Consider the following 9,921-nt stretch of genomic DNA (forward strand, 5'->3'; position numbering starts at 1 on the left):
GGGTCGAGCACATCCTCTAGGAAATAGGTTTATAATTGATCATAGATCTGACACCACAGTTCACTCGACCCCATTGCAGTATTGTTACACGTGCAAAGCGGACACTGATGTTGGGGAAGATTCTCCTTATATGGATGTACTACCAGGGATGACTGAGTCGGACAATGTGGATTGGGTCCACCTAGCAGCAACCATAGACACTTGGAGAAACAGGGGAACGACCTGGGTAACACCTGAGGGGGATGAAATGCCTGTACCCTTAAATATGCTCGTACCCTTAAATATGCTACAAGCAATGAATATAGCTTTTGACAAGACTCATCCTAATTTAACGAAGAAAACATACAAGTGGGTCCCTAAAGCTTCTTTAGCGACCATGGCTAGTACTAAAAAATGAAAGCCCCGTAAGAAACGTCCCATTTGCTCCAAGAAATGTAAAGCAACATTACATTGGATTCCTAAACAACTATTGAAAGCCCAAGGCTACTATGAAGGAAATGATCAAATTTGGGTGCCAAAACGTAGATTGTGTTCTTACTTGTCACATGACCCATGTGAGCCCAATCCCGTAGCTCCAAAACAAATCAATGATCGTGGAAAGAAAAAAATCACAGAATGCTACACACCCGCTCCAGAGCTAGTTTGGGTACCAAAGAAAGAACGATTTGTTCCACCTAGCTCAGGAAGGGGGGAGTCCCATGAAGCTTCTAGCTCCTCATGTAATGCATCCATAGAGGTAAAAGCTTCTCCACAGCCTCGACCTACAATAGTGGACCTCCATGAAGCTACAAAGGAATCCACACCTCCCAATGTTCAAGAACCACCTAATGAACCACTTCAAGTTCGATCCTGGGAGAGTACCTTACCACCCTTGCAACTCGACGAAGCACCTAAGGTAATAGAAAACTACTGGCAAAAATCCTCACCTATTACCAACTGGAACAATTGGTTTCAAAGGGTGACAAGCTCATTTCAAACGGTATGATCTACCCAAGGAAGGAGGGAGTGTTTTTTGACAGTCATCATTCACTTGCTTCCCTCTCAACCTTCCTCCCTGACCTCTTAATCTCCAATCTTAGGGAATGTATATATAAAGACTTATACTCACCAAAAAAAAAAAAAAAGAGCAAGAGCAATTAGCAAATGAGTATGCACAATAAAAGTCAAAACATTGACTCAGACCTACACACTCACATCTGGTGAACTGAAACAGAAACCTATGCCATAAAACACCTTTGATCCTCATCACTCAAGTGATGGAGGGTAGGTAGGATTAATATAATAGGAGTGTTTCTGTTTTAGAGTTGAGTGATTAGCAAAGTTCCTTTTTCCCACTGATGTGCCTCCTAGAGGTATTCTTTGTGTTTCTTAGTGTGTACATGAGCGTGTTGTTGTTGTTAGGACTTGGACCTTCATGGGATCTTTCTCTCATTCACACTTCAAATCAAGTGCGACCATCGACACAAACAGGTGTTTCTTGTCCATTAGCATTGCCCCTTATCTTTTTGCATCCATGTTTGTCTACTTTAATTGTTATTGGTAGCATAATATTCAGCGCATTTTCTTAGTACCAAACATTAAATTCAATGAATTTTTTGTCATAATCACTTGTCTAGATTTAAAAATCAAGTAGTCCGACTAAGCTAGTTTGACCAAGTTAGGTGTTAGAGATCTTCTCTTAATACCATGGGGAATGCCTTCCTAATAATTAATGGTTACTTAGGTTCTTAATCCGATTTAGGTAGCACTGTGTGAAATGTACTAGGGCTTTCTAGTGGGCTTGACCCTATTGACCTTTAGCTTAAGTATTATAAAGGGAGTTTACTAGTGTGATGAGCCTGGGGAGGTGTATCAGTGTTATATGACCCCCCAAAGTTACAAAATTAAAATGCTGAAAATGAACAAACAAAAAATCAAAGTGCCACATTGTAAAATCTTAAGCTGGAAGAGAAATGTTAGCTTGATTGGGTACTTCACTCACATGTATCGCCTATGGTACTAGAGCCCTAGAGGTTCCTAGTGTGGGCACTTTTCCTTGAAAAGCAAAAAACCCAAGGCATACAAAATAAGCACACACATCAAAATTGAATCACTGTGAAAAGACTTTGGGGGGTCAAAGAAAAGGTAATCAGTCAGGCGATGATTTCATGAGAAATTCCTTTTATCGTAGCTTAACTACAAGGTCTTCTAGGTATAGCCTCTAGTCAGCCCTCGAACATGAAATACTTGGCTCTCACGATTAAACAACTTAATTGACCAGAGAAAATTAAGAAGCTTACCCATGGTATTAATAGTCGATCTCTAGTACCTTTCGATCGTTAAATTAGCGACCCCAAACTTGTTTAATTTTTTACCTTTACATTTGTTTATGCATTTGATTATATTGCAATTTAATTTTTATTGCTGACAAATTGTTTAAAATTCTGTTACCAATCAATTTGTCTGCCTAAAACTGCATATGCTTTTTAATCGCTTATGAGAATGCAATTAATGTGCCAATGTTGTTTGATTTTGCAGTGACTGAAGAAGGCTAAGGATGTTCATCTCAAAGGCTCTTCCACCTCCATGAACGAGCTTCAACTCAATAGCTTCCGAGGACGGAATCTACATCAGGAAGGGGGGCATGTTAACCCTCACGGCTCACGGACACCCTATCACCTACGACGGACGTTGTATTATTTACTTGTAGAGTCAGGTACCGGGCTTGTCGGTCTAATAGGAAAAGGGTAAGAGTGATCGCCGATGAGAGGCGCACTCTAACTGGAACATTCAAGGGATTAGTTGGTTAAGCATGGTCACCCAAGTGTGAATGGGGCGAGCTCATATAAAAGTCAACTAAACCTAAAATTCACTCATTCTCTCATTTGTGCAATAGAAGAGTGCTCTTGCTCCATCTCCATCTTCTTCTTCTTCATCTCCTTGTGTGTGTGTATATGCGTGAGAGAGAGAGAGAGAGTGCAATCGAGCATTGCGACAACTGCACGGCGGCGGCGAAGCGGTTGAGCACGGCAAAGTGGCGGCTCCTTCTTCTTCGCGGTGAGGAATCCTCCACGAAGCAAGAGTAGAGCGGTGAGTAACACACCATCGCCTTCTTTGAGCTTACTAGTTTAGGTTTTTTGTGTGCTTGGAGCCATTTGTGGCTCACACACGGTGTATCGGCAAGTTCCTTGCATTGACAGGTGCAACATACGTGCACAGATGTAAAAGTGATACTCGCCGATGATCACACGGTCTTCCTCTGTGCTAGCAATGCCATCCATCACAGGCTCTGCATGATGATAAGAGATGTGCACCAAGATACCTACGTGCTCAAAAAAAGGAACAAGAAACATGTAACAAATGAGGCATGAAAACAAAGACATATTTGAGAATGGACATAAGAAGTAAGTGATAAACATATGATAGTGGTCATCATACCTTCTCTGAGAAGTAGTACTCTAATTGAATCTCATTTTGTGGTGCAAATGTGTAGTTCTCTGCAAAATCAACCACAAAGACTACAACCCTAATTGGAAAGGAGGCCAAGCAAGCTCAAAAATGCCGGTCCTTCCACTTTATGCCATGTGCATGCGCTATGTAAGAATATATGGCATCTCTAAATGATGAAACAAAAGCTGGTCGTGGACCACTATGGGGTGTGAGCTGGAATCTCTGAGATGAGGCTCCACTCTGGCCTGTGTATATACGGTAATCATAGCACTACCATGACACAACCTTATCCTCCGGGAAATCAATATCTAGGGTCAAAAACTTGGTAAGATTTCCACAATGGGCACACTTGCCCTCCACACATGCCATCTTGTGGTAGGAATCAACATCCTCTTGTACACATAGAAGTGAATGATTAAAATATCAAGGGCTTATAGGCACGAATCCATCATAGCCATGCAAGCAACGGAATGAATCATACAATACTTGAAACTCCACATGATACCTACAGCAACAAGTATCCCTCTCCCACATGAAGCATATAAACCAAGGTTTAAATGCCTCAAAACTATGCTGGCCAATCCTGATCTCTGGGTGTGTCTGCTGAAATAGACTATATAGCTGTGATTGTGTCATCTCTAGAATGCATGCACCATGTGAGAAAACACAAGGGTATGTGCTTCACTATGTTGTGGCACTCTTTCTCTCTCTCTCTCTCTCTCTCTCTCTCTCTCTCTCTCTCTCTCTCTCTCTCTCTCTCTCACAAGAAGCTCTCTTTCTCACTCAAAAAAAGACACACAGAGATGGAGACAAAGTCTCTTTTCTTCTTCTTCTTTTTATAACTCAATGCTACATAAATGGATCTACATCAATAATAATATGAGAAGGGAGAGACCCTAAAAACAAAGGTGTGTAATAAATCTAGAAACTAAAAGTGGCTAAGTGGGTATGCCAGTTGTAGACACTGTGTAGTCATCCTCCTCATCATAAATGAGTATCTCTAGTAGATCCTGTTAGTCACGCTGGCTCCATCTAGTTAGCGCATAGTCGGTGTAGTTGACCCGTTATCCTGATGGGTCACCCATCGAGCTTCATATTTCAACCAAAGACTTTGTAAAGATATCAGCTACCTACTCATGTGTATTCACATACACCAAATCAATTTCTCTTGCAAGAACCTTCTCTTGCATGTAATGGTAATGAAATTCAATGTGTTTTGTCCTTGCATGATACATTGTATTATTTGCTAGCTGTATACTACTCATGTTGTCGCAATACAGTGTCACAGGCTCTTGCACATCATGTCCCAAATCTGAAAGTAGTTTGAGTAGCCAAGCTATCTCGCATGCCACCATTGCTGCTCCTCTATACTCTACCTCTGTGCTAGACAAAGCAACTATTGGTTGCTTTTTACTACTCCAACTCACTGCTAGACTTCCAATGCTAAAAACATAACCACTTGTGGATCTTCTCTCATATGTAGATCCTGCCCAATCTGCATCAGTGTAACCAAACACTTCAACTTCAGCTCCATATGCATAAAATAAACCATAATTCAGAGAGCTCTTTGCATAACGCAATGCTCTCCTTGCTACATCTAAATGTGGCTTTTGTGGCACCTGCATAAACTGACCCAGCACTCCCACATCATGACACATATCCGGTCTAGTCAGTGTCGCATAAATCAAACTTCCAACCATTTTCCTGTACATAGTTATATCTTCCAATTCATCTCCCAAATCAGATATTAGCTTTCCATTCTACTCAAGTGGAGTAGATATAGGCTTGCATGCTGTCATACCATAACACCCACTCTGAATCTTCCACTGGATAGATAAAACCAGCTTGGAGTAGTTTCTTCACTTCTGCTAATAGTGCTTCTTGTTGCACTACACCAAGTCTTCTTAGCTTTTGGGCCACCGGATCACAGTTAGGCTTTAGATTGATGTGGTGCTCCACTATGGTTACACCTGAAATTTCACGATAATTAGAAATAAATAGGTGGGAGTGCTTCCTCAACATCACCTTGAACTCTTCCTTCTCTCCATCCGAGAGGTCTTTCGCTAGCATGTTCTCTAGCTCTTCATCCTTTAGTTCTCCCTTAGTGCTCTCACCATTACTCGAAGTGGACTACTTCAGGACAATACCACACACCTCTAGTGAGCTATCACTCTCACTTTCACTCTTACTGTCGCTACTAGTATCTCCAGCCATGGATGAGGAGTCCTCCATGCTCGACTCATCCTCCGAAGTCTCCATCTCCAAACTCACTTGCTTTCCCTCTTTCATGTTATACACTATTACTTGTCCTGTTTTATCCCCTTTCCCTGGTGACTTAAGGACTAAAGTTCTCTTCTCCCAATCCTGTCTAGCATTCATTGCTATCAACCATGGTCTGCCTAAGATAATAGGGTAGCCCTCCCCTTTAGCTGGTAGAACATACATATCAACTGCAACCTTGATCCCACAAACAATGATCTTGAAATTTCTACACACTTCACTGACACATTGTTGGCCATTTTTGCCTTAAATTATGTTTTACCATGAACTTCTAATCCTAACCGATTCATTATCTTCTCACTCATTACGCAAACTTGTGCACCTCCATCTACATAAACTTTGTGAATCCTTTGGCCTTTGATGTATGCCTCTAACACAGGTAGAACATCTTCATCTTTACTGGCTTCTACGGAGCCCATTACCTTTGTAGTGCGAGTGCTCACCATCTTTGACCATTGTCGTCGCATCTTCGGAGACAAATGAAGGAGTTGTGGCCAAGTGAGCTTAGGTCCTTGGTTACACACATCCTCGACCAAACTATATGGCTCTTCCCTCTGACCAGGGGGAAAATCCTTGATGGTGATCTTCCTTCTTGTGCCCGATCTTTTCTTCCTCTTCCTTGCATCTTTTGACGTACCTTCTTCCTCCATCATTGCGCTGGCTGGTGGTCCCGTCACTTCTTCACTCACTCGTGCCTTCTTGATTGGCATCACTTCTGGATCCTTCAACTTCCCTCTGGATTCAAGTTGGATCACATTGACTGCTCTTTCTTCAATCACGTCCGGCAGAGGTGGAATTTCCGCGGCTACTTGTGGTTGCCTTAATATCTGAGGCTGGATGATTGGTGGCTGGGGTTGAGCAGGTGCTTGTGGCCTATCTCTTGGTGGCATCACTTGTCTTCTGGGACCTCTTCCTTGGCCATTTCCAGCATACCTCCTTGGGTGAGGGCAGAAATACATACCATGCCCGTCTTCTCCACAATTGTAGCACAAGTATTCTTGCCTTCACGGCGGTGGAGCATTTTGCACTCTCTCTTCATTGGGGGGCTGGGCTTGCATAGGCTAGGTCCTTGCACAAAATTGACAGATAATTCATTCAATTGATTCGTTATCCTTTGCAGTAATTCCAAGTGTGGGTTTGTTGACGCCGTAGGCGGTGCGTGCGATTGCTGTTGCTCATTCATCATGTTGGCAGAAGGTGGTGACTCCCTCTTCATCACATGTGCTTGGAACTGTAACTTTTGGTATTTTAGTCTTGCCCATTGCATGGCCTCCTCAAAGCTCACTGGGAACTTCCCTTTCACCTTCTCTTGTAGACATGGAGAGAGTCCGGCCAAGAATTTCTCTTTTTGGAGAAAATTGGGGGCTCTTTCTCTTTCTGGCAAACTAAGCTCCCACCTTCTTGCAAAAGAACTGCTCCTAAGCGTTCACTGCAAGCATCACATTTGATCTCAAATGGCTTTGTGAGATCAGGGAGCACTAGTACGGGCTCCGACATAATCTTCTCTTTAAGCTTCATAAAAGCGTGGTAGCATGGTAGCAAATAACCCCCCCACTTTTATTTTGGTAAAGTGTTATGCATTAGTTGCTAGTAAAGCAGTGTTTCTTTTTGTTAGAACATGATAAAGTGCAAGGGAATCGGTGATTGAGGAGATGTGGTTGATGTGCATGAGCTACAAGGGTGCTATGTGGCTTAGAGATGAGAAAACAGGGCTTTTATGCAACTAGAGTCCTCTGAGAAGGCCACGTTTTGAAGGACATGGAACAGGTATATGCAATGTTGGAACCAGGTGAGTGAAGGCCTTAAAATGTGCTTGAGTATGCTGGTTACAAGCTTGTGAAGACAAATCTGTGTTTGGACATCCTAGCAACAAGTTATGTATGCTAGAAGCTTGGCAGTTGGCTTTGGGGGCTTAATTTTTTATCACAGAATGATGAAGGGCCTTTTTGATGCGGGTTTTGTGTTGCCTCATGAGATTGGATTTTCTTGGATATAGCTTTTCATATGTGCTTCAACCCTATGTAATTGGTTTTTCATTTGGATGTATGAGCAGTAAGTTGCAGACTCTCCAATGCTAACAGTTTTCCATGTGTGCTTGACACTTAGAAATTTTCTTGAGATGGGAAGCAAATGGCCAAGGGTCATTTCTGGTCACCTTGAACGGAGAGCCTATAGTTGGAATAAAGGTACATGGAGCATGTGGATTGTAGTCGGATATACAAGTTAAAAGCCTATCAAAATGGTTCGTCAATTAGAATCTGGAGCAGGTAGAACTAGCAAGTTAAAGTTGATCAATTGGGAAGGTACACACTTATGTTTTTTTTACAGATGGGAATTGAGCGGGGAGCACTTTTTAGCGGGATTTTTGGAGCATTAAAAGGAGATTTGAAGTGGAGTGGGGATGATGAAGTATTGTTGGACATGTATACAAGAGGACTGTCAAATTTATTTGTCCATAGGTGCCCTCATGAGCAGGTACGAAAGAGAGAAAAAAGTGCCTTGGCCTTGTTCTTCTTCTAGGCAAGAAGAAGTTTTTTTTTAGCTTACTTTGAAGAGGAGGCTTGGGAGCCTGACATGTGGCAAGATGAGGAATGGGAGAAATCCCATATGGATAAAAAATTACATAAGGTGAAGTCCATATATTGCAAACCGTGGCCTCCTTCTCTAATCACTCTCATTAGATATTGTTGGAGAGCTTGAAGCTCCCGACTATGGCGGACTGTATGTGTGGCTGTTGGTCTGCGTGTGCACGATTTGGTTGGGGACGGTGTTGCTACTGCTTCTCGCGACAGTAGTTTTGTTGGAGAAAAAGGAGCATAAGCTCTTGGCCATGGTGTGCTGCAGGTGAGCAAGGTGAAGATGGAGGAAGGGGGGGTCGGCGAAATCGTTGACCCCTTCCCTTGATAATAAGAGGTTGGTTCCCACGGTAGCTAAAGGGAGCTCATTTGGGCCCCATAAAGAAAGTTAGGGGGGCTTTCCCACCCCTCCCCGGTCAAAGCATAAAGAGAGCCCAAGGGGCCAGTTCCCACACGAAAAGAAGCGACCAGCCACTATAAAATCCTGCCCATGCACAAAAAAAAGCACGCCCATATGAAGAAAGAGAGAGAAAGATAAATTGGGAGAGAAGGAAGCCAAAAATAGAAGGAAAAGTGGAAAAAAGTATCTACTCTCTCTCCTTTGTTTTTTTGAAGAAAACACTTGCCATTTTGGAGAGTGGAGAAGCTTGTGAAGGGAGCTATTTTTGAGGAGCTTCTAGAGGGGCAAAGCCACCGTTTTCTACAGTGCTAGGGAAGGAAAGTGTGTGCATGCATGCCCGCATGCTATTCTAGAAAGGAGAAGAGAGTTGAATTGTTTTTTTAACAGGTGTGGACGAGGATTGGAGGAAGAGAGAGTATTCTTTTACTGCTTCAGGAGATCAGAGAGGGTATTTCTTCTTGTTATTTGGTGTGGGTGAGTGCCCAGGGCATGTGCCAGGCTTGTGAGCTATCCATAGCCAATTTCTGAGCTTTTCTCTTGTATATCTCTCACAGTTAATGCATCTTGGGTTCCCTTGTGCTCCTTGCTATGGTTCTTGAGCAGTATTTGAGTAGCTTCTATTTGATCTAAGTTGTGTGAGTGGTGTGAGTCCATTGGAGGGAATTGAAGTGTTTCTTCTCTCTATGGAAAGTGTTTGAAGATTGACAGGTGTTTGCTAGCAGATTTCTTTTGTGAAAGAGATTTCCTTGAAGTGTTTGAGTGATTCCAGTCTACCTAAGGCTGGTGGTGCCTCCTGTGTCGTTTAGTGGTGTTAAATTCCAAACTGGGAGTGGTTTTCATAGAGGCAAACAATTATTTTTCTCCATTCCTACACCGTCCATTGAAATTTGACTTTTTTCTTAGTCAAATTGTGGAGTGGTCTTGCTATAATGGAGAACTTCTCGATGAATCTCCTATAGGAAGAAAACATCCCAATGAAGCTTCTTAGTTCATGGAGATTCCTTGGTTGAGGCCATTCTTCAATTATCTTCAACTTTTTTGGATCCATGTGGATGCCATCTTTGGAGATAAGATGACCTAAATAACAAATCTCTTGTAAGAAGAACTCGCTTTCCTTGCCATTACATAAAGCTTTTTATCTTGCAATTCTTGAAAAACTGCCTTGAGATGACATTTATGTTCTTCTAGGATCTTGGAGTAGATTATGATATCATCAAAGAACACTCTTATGTAAGC

The 9,921-nt window shown here is 42.4% G+C and overlaps 1 pseudogene; it reads right to left on the minus strand.

Annotated features, from left to right (window-relative positions):
• Nucleotides 1-5,559: 5,559 nt before the first annotated feature.
• Nucleotides 5,560-6,599, minus strand: LOC147442995 (uncharacterized; annotated as a pseudogene).
• Nucleotides 6,600-9,921: the final 3,322 nt, after the last annotated feature.

The sequence above is a fragment of the Adiantum capillus-veneris genome, chromosome 14 (genome assembly GCF_014529385.1).
Source record: "Adiantum capillus-veneris isolate H3 chromosome 14, ASM1452938v2, whole genome shotgun sequence".
NCBI lineage: Eukaryota > Viridiplantae > Streptophyta > Polypodiopsida > Polypodiales > Pteridaceae > Adiantum > Adiantum capillus-veneris.